General features: G+C 48.1%; 1 long non-coding RNA gene across 1 annotated transcript in view; it reads left to right on the top strand.

Annotated features, from left to right (window-relative positions):
* Positions 1 to 13,765, top strand: part of LOC140407922 (uncharacterized) — a 47,907-nt gene extending 34,142 nt beyond the window's left edge. The window contains exons 3-4 of the long non-coding RNA XR_011939895.1: positions 2,903 to 3,131; positions 13,558 to 13,765. This is a non-coding gene — a long non-coding RNA (uncharacterized lncRNA). The remainder of the gene's footprint in view (positions 1 to 2,902; positions 3,132 to 13,557) is intronic.
* Positions 13,766 to 14,230: the final 465 nt, after the last annotated feature.

The following is a 14,230-nucleotide window of genomic DNA, read 5'->3' as shown; positions in this document are numbered from 1 at the left end:
CTCCATGCAGTCACCCAAGGTTGGAGTTGAACCCAGGCCCCTGGTATTGTGCTAATCACCGTACCATCCTGCTGCCCTTTCTGCCACCTTGCCATCCAGAAGAAGAACCAGGGAGATCTCCCTGGAGTCCTGGCCAATGTTTATCCCTCAATTAACATTACTAGACAGGTTATCTCGTCATTATTATATTGCTATGTGCAGGTTCTGACATGTATCCTACATTAAAATTGCGATTACTCTTCAAAAAGCACTTCAATGGCTGTAAAACCCTTTGCAGTGGTCTCAGGATGTGAAAGGCACCATATAAATGTAGGTCGTTCTTGCTTTATTTTACCACAGCCTAGCGCCAAACTGATTAAATTGCATATCCTAAATTAAAGAATTGGGAACTTTAAATTAAAACCACAGTCCGCTCCAGCAAGACGCCTGCAGAATATCCGACTTGAACCCGAAAATCCAAATATGCAGAACTCGGACAGGCTGCTGGGGCATGTCTGGAGCAGCCCCTGATAACCCATCAAGTGATTATCGCTCCTACTTGAGATGCATTGGCCTATTGTCCACAGTTCCTGATAACCCATCAAGCAATCATCGCTCCTCCCAGGGCGGGCTCAGGTGCCCTGTCAACAGGTCATCAACCAGACCATTGGGCACTGAGACCCTGCCTCCTGAGATCCAATGACTAAAGGCCAAGGGCAGGTGGAAAAGGAGGTGTGTGGCGACAGGGGGATAAAAATAGGCTCTCTGGATATCTAGGGAGCGAAGCCTCGAAGCAGAGACTCGAGAAGGGGGGGCGACTGAGAGCAGACCAGACAGGAAGGAAGGAAGGAAGCAAGCAAGCAAGGAAGAAATAACCAGCGAGAATCACCTTTGCAAAGCGGAAACAGAGGAACTCAGGGATCGGATCTACAGCATACCAATTCACCTTTGCGGGTAGTATAGTCGAATCCTGGGTGTTTCTTGTATATATAGTCGGTAATTTACGGGTTAACTGTATTTAATAAAGTGTATCACATTATATCTGTGTCCGTACTTTGTTCTCCTCATAACCAAAGATACCCGGGTAAACTTTGATTAAGGAGCTGGTTGAAGTTTCTGACTTGGACCGATACAACAAGCCTACAAAATTGCACCATAAACTGACACCTGTCTGACAATCAAAGTGCATAGCCTCTGAGACAAGACGTTGTGAGATTCAAGTACAATCCAGAGACTTGTGCACGGTAACTTGGATAGGCGCTCCAGTACTGCACTGTCAGAAGTGTCACCTTTTGGATGAGAGATTAAACCGCAGCCCCGTCTGCCCTCTCAGGTGGACATAGAATCCATAGAACCCCCGCAGTGCAGAAGGAGGCCATTCGGCCCACCGAGTCTGCACCGACTCTCCCAAAGGACATGAACCTAGGCCCACTCCCCCGTCCTATCCCCGTAATCCATTGATCAGGGCCAATCTACTTAACCTGCGCATCTTGTGGACTGTGGGAGGAAACCGACGCAGACATGGGGAGAAAGTGAAAACTCGACACATTCACCCGAGGCCAGAATTGAACCCGGGTCCCTGGCACAATGAGGCAGCGGTGCTAACCACTGTGACACGGTGCTATTTTGAAGAGAAAGCAGCCCTCCCTGGTGCCCTGGCTAATATTTTCCTCGGGCAATATCACTTAAAACGCAAAGCTGATAATCTTGTCAATATCCCACTGTTGCTAGTGGGAGTTTGCTGTGGGCAAATTGGCTGCTGTGTTATTTGTATTACAACAGTGACAGAACGTCAGTAGTTTTTGGATGGCCTGTGAAAGAATCTTAATGAATGCAAGCCTTACTTTATTTCAATTGTTTATACCCCCCTACCACCACCACCACCCCCCCACCCACTCACCACTACACGTCTACACGTGCATTACGAGTTCAATGATGTCCATTCACTGGCGTTTTCCCTGCCCCTTTAAATGGAATACGGCAATAGCCCTTTGATGTTGAGTCACTGACAGCAGGCACACAAATTCAAGGCTGCTATATCAGAAGCGTTATGGCCAACCCTGGAACGTGATCACAAGGAGCTTTGCGGTTTCTTTTCTCCCTGTCATACTTTGTTCTCCCAGGAGCTGGAAACCAACTTTACGATTCTTTACATTTCCTTGTGTTAATATAGTTTCTAAGTAATAATAATAATAATCGCTTATTGTCACAAGTAGGCTTCAATGAAGTTAGTGCGAAATGCCCCTAGTTGCCACATTCCGGCCCCTGTTCGGGGAGGCTGGTACGAGAATTGAACCCAGCGCTGCTGGCCTTGTTCTGCATTACAATGCCAGCTGTTTAGCTCACTGTGCTAAACCAGCCCCTCCATTGTCTCCATTGTCAGTAAAGAAAAATAGAGACAAAAGTGGCCTCCATTTTTTTGAAGGGGCACAACTCATAAAGAGTGGGATGATAGATTAGGGGCAATGTCGCTGGAATGGTAATCTAGTGGGCCGGACTCATTCTCCAGAGACGTGAGCTCATCTCGGCAGCTGGGGGAATTTAATATTCCCTTCATTGATAAATCGGGAACAAAATACTAGTCTCATTAATAATCATCATGAAATTGCTACATTGATATCAAAATCCATCTGCTTCACTCATGCCCTTCAAGGGAGAAAGTCTGGCCTACATGTGACAAAATCAGAGCAATGTGGGTGACACTTAACTATCCCCCAATGGCCTAACAAACCAATCAGTGGAAGACTAATTTGCGTTGGCCAAAAATGCAGGCCTGGCCAGCAAAGTGTTCTGCCCCAAGGACCAATAAAAAAAAGAACTTGCACCGAGTCCTGTGCGCACTGCAGCCATTTTGAATGCTGATCTGCATTGATCCCCAGTCTGGCGATGACTTGATTTTAAATTTCTTATCTTTGTTTTCCAGTCCTTCTACAGGCGGGATTCTCCGACCTCTCGCCGGGTCGGAGAATCCCCGGGGGGTATTCCGGCACAGTTTTTCGGACGGGGACGGGATTCACGCCACCCTGGTCGGGGGCCGTTGGCAGCAGCCCCCCCGGCGATTCTCCGGACCCCGATGGGCCGAGCGGCCGTCCGTTTTTGGCCAGTCCCGCCAACGTGAACCACTCAACGCACGTACCGGCGGGACCTGACAGGTAAGTCAGCAGGGGGGGTCCTCGGGAGGGGCGCGGGGGGGATTCGACCCCAGGGGGGAGGGGCCCACGGTGGCCTGGCCCGCAATCGGGGCCCACCGATCTGCGGCCGGGCTTGTTCCATGGGGGCACTTCTTCCTTCCACGCTGACCCCTGTAGGACTCCGCCATGGCCAAAGAGAACTCCGCCATGCACCAAAATATGCTGGCCAGTCTGCGCATGCGCGGAACCACGCCGGCGGTTACACGCATGCGCGAGAGCACGCCGGCCCTTCGCCACATGCGCGAACTCACGCCGTCCCTTCGCTGACGGCTGGAGCCGCCAACCCCTCCGGCGTTCACCTTGCCCCCAAAAGTGCGGAGAAACTGCACTTTCAGGGGCTGTTGATCCGGAGGGATTGGCGCCGGTTCTCCCGCCACCGTGGGGACTTAGTCCCCAGAAGGGGGAATCCCGGCCCATATCTCTCTGACCTCCTCCATCGCTGTAAGTCCTCGTGATCCAGCTCTCCTCTAATTCTCCACCTCTAGGGCACGAGCCAGGAGCGTGTTAGAATACTCTCCGCTTATCTGAATGCAGCTCCAACAACACTCAAGAAGCTCGACACCATCCAATTTCCAGCCCTAACCCTCTCCATCTCACCACCGCCTTCTCCTCTCTTTAGATGTTCCTTTGTGTCAACTTTTTTGACCCAAGTATTTGGTCATCAGTCCTACGCCCTCCTCATGTGGCTCAGTGTCAAATTTTGTTTGTAATTTGCTCCTGCGAATCACCTGGGGTTGGTTTCCTATGCTAAAGGCACTTACAAATGCAACTTTTTGTTATTATTATACCATTGAAAGACAAAAAAGAAACTGGTGAATTTAAATAAGAATCTTTACGGTGGTATCCAATGTGCCTTCCAGTCCCTGCAATCATAGAAGGCTTGTTAAGTAAAGATATTAAGGGATATGGGCCAAAGACAAGTATAGGGGGCGAGATTCTCCATTCGCTGATGCTGAAATCGCGAGAATAGGTTCCAAGGCCAAAATCACGGCGGGCGGCGCTTTGACGCCAAATCGCAATTCTCCATCACCTCGACACCTCCGTCAATGTGGTCTGGAATGCATGTACAGTAAACACCGTTTGCATATCATTAGCGGGCCTGACTCAGTATTCTCCGGGGTCTCCGCGATTCTCTGCTTCCGATGAGCCAAGTTCCCAACAGCAGGGTTCACTTGTGCTTTTAAAAATCGTTAAACTGCCGTTGTGGCTGCTAAGGGAGCGAGAGGGGATATGGAAAGTGTCCAACATCGCCATAGTGTGCTGACAGTTGTGCCGCTGGCCGGGGGCTTCTTCCAGGGCCGGAGGGTGTAGCGAGGAGGGGGGGGGGGAGGGGGGCGGGGCGGGGAGGTGGCCAGGAGGTGGGCTATGGGGGTCAGAGTGGACAGGCATGGAACACCATTGCAGCATCTGGAAAGGCAGCCATGCAGCTGCGCACGCCACTGACAGCCCACGTTGAACCTAGTGCTACAGGTTGTACAGGTCCCTCCCCAGGCAACCCCCCCTAGGTGCCCTCTGACCCCAGTTGACCCATCAGCTGTATGGGCACGCTCCAGCACAACTAGAGCCATCTTGTTGCTGGGATGAATGTGTGTAGAGATTGTAATATGTATGTGTGGCTGCAGTAAATCAGCCTCCTGAGTGTCTGAGAACAAAGAACAAAGAAAAGTACAGCACAGGGACAGGCCCTTCGGCCCTCCAAGCCTGCACCGACCAAGCTGCCCATCTGACCTAAACCCTTCTACACTTCCCTCTTGTGGTAGTATGTATTGGGGGTCATGTGGGACTGGAAGCCCTAATGTCATTGGCTGACAGATCCCGGGTCCTGGTTGGCCGTTGACCTCTAGCTCCGCCCTGAAGGCGGAGTATAAGAAGCCGGAGTCCTCCCCCGCAGGCCATTCTACTATCGAGCTGCGGGGGAACAGACACGCTTAATAAAGCCTCATCGACTTCACTCTATTCGTCTCACGGAGTCTTTGTGCGCTACACCTCTATTCCGTATCCCTCTATTCTCATGTATTTTTCAAGACGCCCCTTAAACAGTCGCAGACCCGATGAATCCCGCACCGTTTTTCATTGGAATCGATTGTGTTCCACGTGGCTTCGGTGCTAGCCCCTCCACGGTCGCTGAATCAGCCCAGGTTCGGCGCCAGCTTTGCTGTCGTGGAAGTCCACTAATCCTCCGCCGGCGTCAACACTGTAGTCTCAGGAGCGGAGAATCTCGGGCAGGGAGTTAGCTCACAGATCAGCCAAGATCTCATTGAATGGCGGGGCGGCACAGGCTCGAGGGGTTGAATGGCCTACTCCTGTTACTATGTGTACCATTAGAAACTGTGCGCTCCTTATCCAGGACCATCCTGGCATGGGCAAGATTGAGAGAGAGTGGCAAGCAGCCAGTGGCTATGGTCTGCACCACCCTGGACCAGTGAGTCACCACTTTGGCCAGGCCCCCAAGAGCGGGCCCATGAGGTCCTCCAGCTTGCCTGCAGTGTAATAAAACAGATGGTTAGGTTTCAGGGCCATGTTGCCGCGCAGATTCTGCAGTAAAACAAAGACATCGAGAGAGACAAAAAGAAACCCTGTGAATCTGAACAGCTTATTGCTCAAATAAAACCTGGTGCCAAGAGCTCTGTACAGCTGTGTTATGGAGGATTCCAGCATCTGCAACTGCAGTTTTTCACCACAGTCATGGGTGGGTGATGAGAGAAGGCATCATTCCTTCTCCTTCCTGGAGTGTAACAAGGCTCTGGGCAGTTACCCGGAACAGCCATGAACTAAAATATCGCCTTGGCTACCATTTGATCTTCAGATCGGAGAAAGTTTGTTTTTATACATTTAAAATACCTATCTCTTCTTTTTTCCAATTAAGGGGCAATTTAGCATGGCTAATTCACCTACTCTACACATCTTTTTGGGTTGTGGGGGTAAGACTCACACAGACACGGGGAGAATGTGCAAACTCCACACAAACAGTGACCCAGGGCCAGGGTCGAACCTGGGTCCTCAGCGGCATGAGGCAGCAGTACTCACCACTGTGCCACCGTGCTGCCCCGTGGATTGTCTGAAAGAACCGGGATTGAGATCCTCCTCTGCCAGGGTCCATTGTCTACAATAATCATATTAAATGGTTGAGAGAACTCCCTGTTAGCTGGAGTCCATTGACTAAAATGATGGGTTTACCTAATCGATACACAACCACCTGAACAGACAGATTATGCCTGGATATCCAGGAGTAGCTCAGGGTGTGGGCCATTCACACTTGTTTAAGCTGATCGTTTTGGTGGTTCACTTTGACAGAGCCAGACCTAATTTTGGATAGCTTTGTAATTTGCAAGATGAAAGTCATGTATATCATATAGAGTCCCTGCAGTGCAGAAGGAGGCTATTCGGGCCCTCAGTGCCGTGAGGCAGCAGTGCTAACCACTGCGCCATTTTGCCGCCCCAGATCGGAGAAAGTAAACAGGAAAATAACCACATTTCTTTTGGTATCAAAGGCAAAGGTGCTGGAAATGCTGGTGTCATCACAAGGTGCTTCAATAGTGTGGGAGCCTCGGCAACCTTACCATTTGGCTCCATGCCTGTTGCCCGCGACCTACGCTTTGCAAATTCCCTGGCAGCAGCACAGTCGAAAAAAGTGCATAACTGACCTCGTCTCCAACTGTCTGGGGCCGAAGTTCTGGAATTCCATCCCAAACCTTTCTGTCTCTGCATCTGGCTGTCTCTCTCTCCCCTCCTTTGAAACAAATTCTTAAAACCTACCTCTTTGACCAAACACCCCAATAACTCCTGGTCTGGCCCTGGGTCAAATGTCATCTAAACACATCTGCGAAGTGCCTCAGGACATTTTATTACTTTGACGGTGCTTTCGAGGTAGATTTAATGGAGTGTCTCAAGATGGAGAGAAAGGCAGAGAGGTTTAAGGAGAGCATTCCAGTGTTTGGGTCCTGAGCAGCCCAAGGCATGCGCACACATGGCCGAGTGGAGAAAATCGCGGATGGTAAAAAAAAAGGCCAGAACTAGGGAAGTGCAAAGATCTTGGAGAGTTGTAGGGCCAAAGGTTACAGAGATCGGCAGCGATGAGGCCATGGAGTGACTGGAAAAAGGAAGATAAGAATTTTCTTGGGCACAAATGAATCTTCTGCTTTTCATTTTGGAGCCCCTTCCTCCTCAGGCCTTTTCAAATGCCTGATGAAAGAGCTTTTTTTTATAACCAGCAATACTGTATTCCTTCTTCGATTTAAAAGAAAATATAGTTAATTAACCCCATTAGCTGAAGTAAAATAATACAGAAATAAAAACAGAAAATGCTGGAAAAGCTCAGCAGGTCTGGCAGCATCTGTGGAGAGAGAAGCCGAGTTTGTATACCGTATACGCAGGGGGGGGCGAGCTGGAGCAGAGGAGAAGGTCGCTAGGTGAGATTGCAACAAAGATGTGTAGGGCATGAGACAGAGGAAGCGGTAACGGCAGTGTGAAGGGCTGTACAAGGTGATGATAGTGGCATAAAGGTACGGTAGGTTTGCTAGTGTCACACGGGAGGGTTTAAACGAGTATGGCAGGGGGGTGGGCACGGGAGCAATAGGTCAGAAGGTGAGAGCATTGAGGGAGAACTAGGGAATAGGGACAGTGTGGCTCTGAGGCAGAGCAGACGGGGAGAAGTTGCTGAACACAGCGGGTCTGGTGGCCTGAAGTGCATATGTTTTAATGCAAGGAGCATTACGGGTAAGGCAGATGAACTTAGAGCTTGGATTACTACTTGGAACTATGATGTTGTTGCCATTACAGAGACCTGGTTGAGGGAAGGGCAGGATTGGCAGCTAAACGTTCCAGGATTTAGATGTTTCAGGCGGGATAGAGGGGGATGTAAAAGGGGAGGCGGAGTTGCGCTACTTGTTCGGGAGAATATCACAGCTATACTGCGAGAGGACACCTCAGAGGGCAGTGAGGCTATATGGGTAGAGATCAGGAATAAGAAGGGTGCAGTCACAATGTTGGGGGTATACTACAGGCCTCCCAACAGCCAGCGGGAGATAGAGGAGCAGATAGGTAGACAGATTTTGGAAAAGAGTAAAAACAACAGGGTTGTGGTGATGGGAGACTTCAACTTCCCCAATATTGACTGGGACTCACTTAGTGCCAGGGGCTTAGACGGGGCGGAGTTTGTAAGGAGCATCCAGGAGGGCTTCTTAAAACAATATGTAAACAGTCCAACTAGGGAAGGGGCAGTACTGGACCTGGTATTGGGGAATGAGCCCGGCCAGGTGGTAGATGTTTCAGTAGGGGAGCATTTCGGTAACAGTGACCACAATTCAGTAAGTTTTAAAGTACTGGTGGACAAGGATAAGAGTGGTCCGAGGATGAATGTGCTAAATTGGGGGAAGGCTAATTATAACAATATTAGGCGGGAACTGAAGAACATAGATTGGGGGCGGATGTTTGAGGGCAAATCAACATCTGACATGTGGGAGGCTTTCAAGTGGCAGTTGAAAGGAATACAGGACCGGCATGTTCCTGTGAGGAAGAAAGATAAATACGGCAATTTTCGGGAACCTTGGATGACGAGTGATATTGTAGGCCTCGTCAAAAAGAAAAAGGAGGCATTTGTCAGGGCTAAAAGGCTGGGAACAGACGAAGCCTGTGTGGCATATAAGGAAAGTAGGAAGGAACTTAAGCAAGGAGTCAGGAGGGCTAGAAGGGGTCACGAAAAGTCATTGGCAAATAGGGTTAAGGAAAATCCCAAGGCTTTTTACACGTACATAAAAAGCAAGAGGGTAGCCAGGGAAAGGGTTGGCCCACTGAAGGATAGGCAAGGGAATCTATGTGTGGAGCCAGAGGAAATGGGCGAGGTACTAAATGAATACTTTGCATCAGTATTCACCAAAGAGAAGGAATTGGTAGATGTTGAGTCTGGAGAAGGGGGTGTAGATAGCCTGGGTCACATTGTGATCCAAAAAGACGAGGTGTTGGGTGTCTTAAAAAATATTAAGGTAGATAAGTCCCCAGGGCTTGTTGGGATCTACCCCAGAATACTGAAGGTGGCTGGAAAGGAAATTGCTGAGGCCTTGACAGAAATCTTTGGATCCTCGCTGTCTTCAGGGGATGTCCCGGAGGACTGGAGAATAGCCAATGTTGTTCCTCTGTTTAAGAAGGGTAGCAAGGATAATCCCGGGAACTACAGGCCGGTGAGCCTTACTTCAGTGGTAGGGAAATTACTGGAGAGAATTCTTTGAGACAGGATCTACTCCCATTTGGAAGCAAATGGACGTATTAGTGAGAGGCAGCAGAGTTTTGTGAAGGGGAGGTCGTGTCTCACTAACTTGATAGAGTTTTTCGAGGAGGTCACTAAGATGATTGATGCAGGTAGGGCAGTAGATGTTGTCTATATGGACTTCAGTAAGGCCTTTGACAAGGTCCCTCGTGGTAGACTAGTACAAAAGGTGAAGTCACACGGGATCAGGGGTGAACTGGCAAGGTGGATACAGAACTGGCTAGGCCATAGAAGGCAGAGGGTAGCAATGGAGGGATGCTTTTCTAATTGGAGGGCTGTGACCAGTGGTGTTCCACAGGGATCAGTGCTGGGACCTTTGCTCTTTGTAGTATATATAAATGATTTGGAGGAAAATGTAACTGGTCTGATTAGTAAGTTTGCAGACGACACAAAGGTTGGTGGAATTGCGGATAGCGATGAGGACTGTCTGAGGATACAGCAGGATTTAGATTGTCTGGAGACTTGGGCGGAGAGATGGCAGATGGAGTTTAATCCGGACAAATGTGAGGTAATGCATTTTGGAAGGGTTAATGCAGGTAGGGAATATACAGTGAATGGTAGAACCCTCAAGAGTATTGAAAGTCAAAGAGATCTAGGAGTACAGGTCCACAGGTCATTGAAAGGGGCAACACAGGTGGAGAAGGTAGTCAAGAAGGCATACGGCATGCTTGCCTTCATTGGCCGGGGCATTGAGTATAAGAATTGGCAAGTCATGTTGCAGCTGTATAGAACCTTAGTTAGGCCACACTTGGAGTATAGTGTTCAATTCTGGTCGCCACACTACCAGAAGGATGTGGAGGCTTTAGAGAGGGTGCAGAAGAGATTTACCAGAATGTTGCCTGGTATGGAGGGCATAAGCTATAAGGAGCGATTGAATAAACTCGGTTTGTTCTCACTGGAACGAAGGAGGTTGAGGGGCGACCTGATAGGGGTATACAAAATTATGAGGGGCATAGACAGAGTGGATAGTCAGAGGCTTTTCCCCAGGGTAGAGGGGTCAATTACTAGGGGGCATAGGTTTAAGGTGAGAGGGGCAAGGTTTAGAGTAGATGTACGAGGCAAGTTTTTTACGCAGAGGGTAGTGGGTGCCTGGAACTCACTACCGGAGGAGGTAGTGGAAGCAGGGACGATAGGGACATTTAAGGGGCATCTTGACAAATATATGAATAGGATGGGAATAGAAGGATACGGACCCAGGAAGTGTAGAAGATTGTAGTTTAGTCGGGCAGTATGGTCGGCACGGGCTTGGAGGGCCGAAGGGCCTGTTCCTGTGCTGTACATTTCTTTGTTCTTTGGCAGCAGAGTGTGTTACCGGGAGAACAAAAGCCAGTGTTGAATGAAAGCAAAACTTAACAAGTGACAGGTGGCCCAGTGGGGGAGGGGGGCTTACGTTGGGACAAAAAAATGTTTGGGATTTTAAAAAAGGGGGCCAAAATGGAGGAGAAAGGTCGCAGTCAAAAGTTGTCGAACACAATGTGGAGACCCGAGGGCTCGAATGTGCGTAATCGGAAGCCAAGGTGCTGCTCCTCCATTTTGTGTTGGGCTTCACTGGAACATTGCAGCAGGCCAAGGGTGGATATGTGGGCATGAGCGTGAAAGATGCCAAGTTGAAAAGACAAGTGACAGGAAGTTTGCTTGTAGGCTGAGCAAAGGTGTTCTGCAAAATGTTCACCCAGTTTGCTCCTGCTGCTCCATTCCCTCTTACACAGGATGAAATCCCACTTCCTTTAGCTCTGAAGAAGAGCCATACGGACGCAAAACTTTAATCCTGTTTCTCTCTCCACAGATGCTTCCAGGCCTGCTGAGTTTGTCCAGCCTTTTCTGTTTTTATTTCATGCTTCCAGCATCCACTGTATTTTGCCTTTAAAATAACACACATGCTGGAAATCAGAATTACAAACGGAAAATGCTGGAAACATTCGACAAACGTTCGGATGGCAGATCAGTACCCTGAAATGTTGACTGCTTTTCCCCTGCAGCTGCTGCCTGACCTGTTGGTTTTTTGCTGCTTTTAACCCTATTACCAATTTATTTTTTGTAAGTCGTTAGCATTCCCGAAACCTTGATCTCCATCTGTCCTCCCTCATCTCGCCTGCAGATAGCTTCCTTCAGATCGTTATATGATCAATGGCTGCATTTGAAGCGTTAAGCTGCCCTTATCTTTCAGATGCTAACCCACAGGCTGTTCATTCCCCATATTTCCCGTTGTAACTTCACAATGGTGCCATTTTACCCAGAACACGGGAGTTGCAATATCTGTCATAATGTGGAAGCAGGTAAGGGTGACACAGTGGTTAGCACTGCTGCCTCACATCGCCGAGGACCCAGGTTCGATCCCGGCCCCGGGTCACTGCCTATGTGGAGCTCGCACATTCTCCCTGTGCCTGCATGGGCCTCATCCCCACAACCCGAAAAACATGTGCAAGGTAGATGATTTGGCTCTGCCAAATTGCCCCTAAATTGGAAAAAAGAATTGGACGCTATAAATCTTTTTTAAAAACAAATAATGCAGAAGCAGATCAACAAAAAAGCTCAATTATAGTTTTATCTCTCAAAATTATTAAACTGTCTAATTAATTGTATGAACTGGTAGAGATGTTTTCTTTGCATTCACCAATGCGTCGTCTCTAGTTGATTTAGTCTGGTTCACATTTAGGTAGTTTTAGAAAGACGCATTTTGAAATTTGCACTATTAGACCAGCTCAGTGAATTAAGGATTGTTAGGGGCAGCACGGTAGCGCGGTGGTTAGCACTGCTACCTCACGGCACCGAGGACCTGGGTTCAACCCCGGGTCACTTTCCCTGTGTACTTTGCACATTCTCCCTGTGCCTCTGTGGGTCGAACAACCCAAAAAGATGTGCAGGAGGATTGTCCATGCTAAATTGCCCCTTAAGTGGAAAAAAAACTGAATTGGGTATTCTAAATTTATTTCTTTTCAAATAATTAAGGATTGTTACACATTGCTCTGGTCGATCGCTTCTTGGCCTTTGGCGTAGGATCAAGCTTGAGATCTAAATATGTCTCTCTTGCGGGGACCATGAATTGGATTTGATTTGAATTTGAATTGTTTTTTGGAGCAAGCAAGGAGATGGATTAAGGGCTTGCTCTGTCCACTCTGCATATTGGTTTTGTAAGTCTGAGAAAGGAATAAAATCTATTTTTAAAAAGGTTTGCGACCAGAGTGTTAAAGTGACCTGCTTCCATCAGCAGGTGAAGGATTACTATCTGCATGGGTGACAATGGTCGCATTAATCCACTGGCAGCTTGGCCATTGTATCCATGGATCTAAAGCTTTATGCTCAGGTAAAAATAAACTGGTACAATGTACATTCAGTGGTTGTTCCCTCATGCAGGTGAAATCCGAGCCGTTTTCACCTGGCAGAAGGGAGAGAACAGCAGTACCGACCACTCATAGCCAATGTCAGTTGATGCATTATTTTAATCCCGGTCGCCACACCCTCCACCCCACCTCTAACTCCAATGCCCCCCAATCACTGCAAACTAGGATTGCCAAATTTCCCAAATTGTTCTGGAATCATTTTTTAAATATAAATTTAGAGTACCCAATTCTTTTATCTCTTCCAATTAATGGTCATTTTAGCGAGGCCAATTCACCTATCCTGCACATTTTCGGGTTGTGGGGGTGTGACCTACGCAGACACGGGGAGAATGTGCAAACTCCACACGGACAGCGACCCGGGGCCGTGATCGAACCCAGGTCCTCGGCGCTGTGAGGCAGCAGTGCTAACTGCTGCGCCACCGTGCTGCCCACCCACCCCCCCCCCCCCCCCCCCCCCCCCCCCCCAGGAATTAATGATGAGTGGCCCGGACGCTGCTTTCGGGAATCTTTGAGAGAGGTTATAAGATTTCTTTTGAAAAAACAGAATGATACAGCATAGATGGAGGTCATTCATCACTAAAGTTGTGTGTTTTTTTTCATTCTTTTTGTACTTTTTTTGAGTTGTTGGACTTTCTGAGGACAGAAATTCTGGAGGATAGGCATATCTGCAGTTGAATGTGACTGCTGAATCACAGCCACTGTTTACCATCATGACGCACATAGGTCTGTTTTGTTACTGAAAACTTCCTTTTGGAATAACATCTGCATTTACTCTTCTTCAAAGATCCATGGAGCAAATTCTAAGTGGGTTGAATGGAGTGCAAAGTTATTTAGATACTATACTCATCACCGGTTCGAGTGAACAGGAACTTGGAATTCAGCGAATTTGGAAGCTATCCTGAAGCGCTTACAAAGCCACAACGTGAGGGTTAAGAAGGAAAAGTGTAACTTTTTAAAGTCATCCATAAATTACCTTGCTCATATCATCAATAAAGACGGTTTATGCAAAGAACCAAAGAAAATGTCAGCAATCTTAGCAGCACCATGTCCTCAAAATGCGACACAACTAAGGTTGTTTTTAGGATTGAGCAATCATTATGGTAAATATGTGCCAAACAGCATCACGATTGAAGCATTGACACACATTGCTATGTGTCAAACAGGCATGACACTGGTCAGAAGAATGTGAAATGTATACAATGAGGTGAAAGAAACTTTGCTGAAGTCAGAGCTGTTGGTTCATTATAATCTAAAAATTGAGTTGCAATTAGCTTGCGATGCCTCACCCTATGGGGTTGGTGCAGTCGTCTCGCACATTATGCCTTCAGGAAAGGAATGTCTGATAATATTTGTCTCTCTCACTCTTACTGGCACAGAAATGAATTATGCTCAGCTAGAAAAAGAAGCTTTTAGCATTATTTTCTGTGTCAGAAGATTCCGCCATTACCTTTGAAGGT

Source organism: Scyliorhinus torazame, chromosome 2 (assembly GCF_047496885.1).
Source record: "Scyliorhinus torazame isolate Kashiwa2021f chromosome 2, sScyTor2.1, whole genome shotgun sequence".
NCBI classification, from domain to species: domain Eukaryota; kingdom Metazoa; phylum Chordata; class Chondrichthyes; order Carcharhiniformes; family Scyliorhinidae; genus Scyliorhinus; species Scyliorhinus torazame.
The sequence above is the reverse complement of the archived record's forward strand: the minus strand, read 5'-3'. Positions and strand labels throughout refer to the sequence as shown.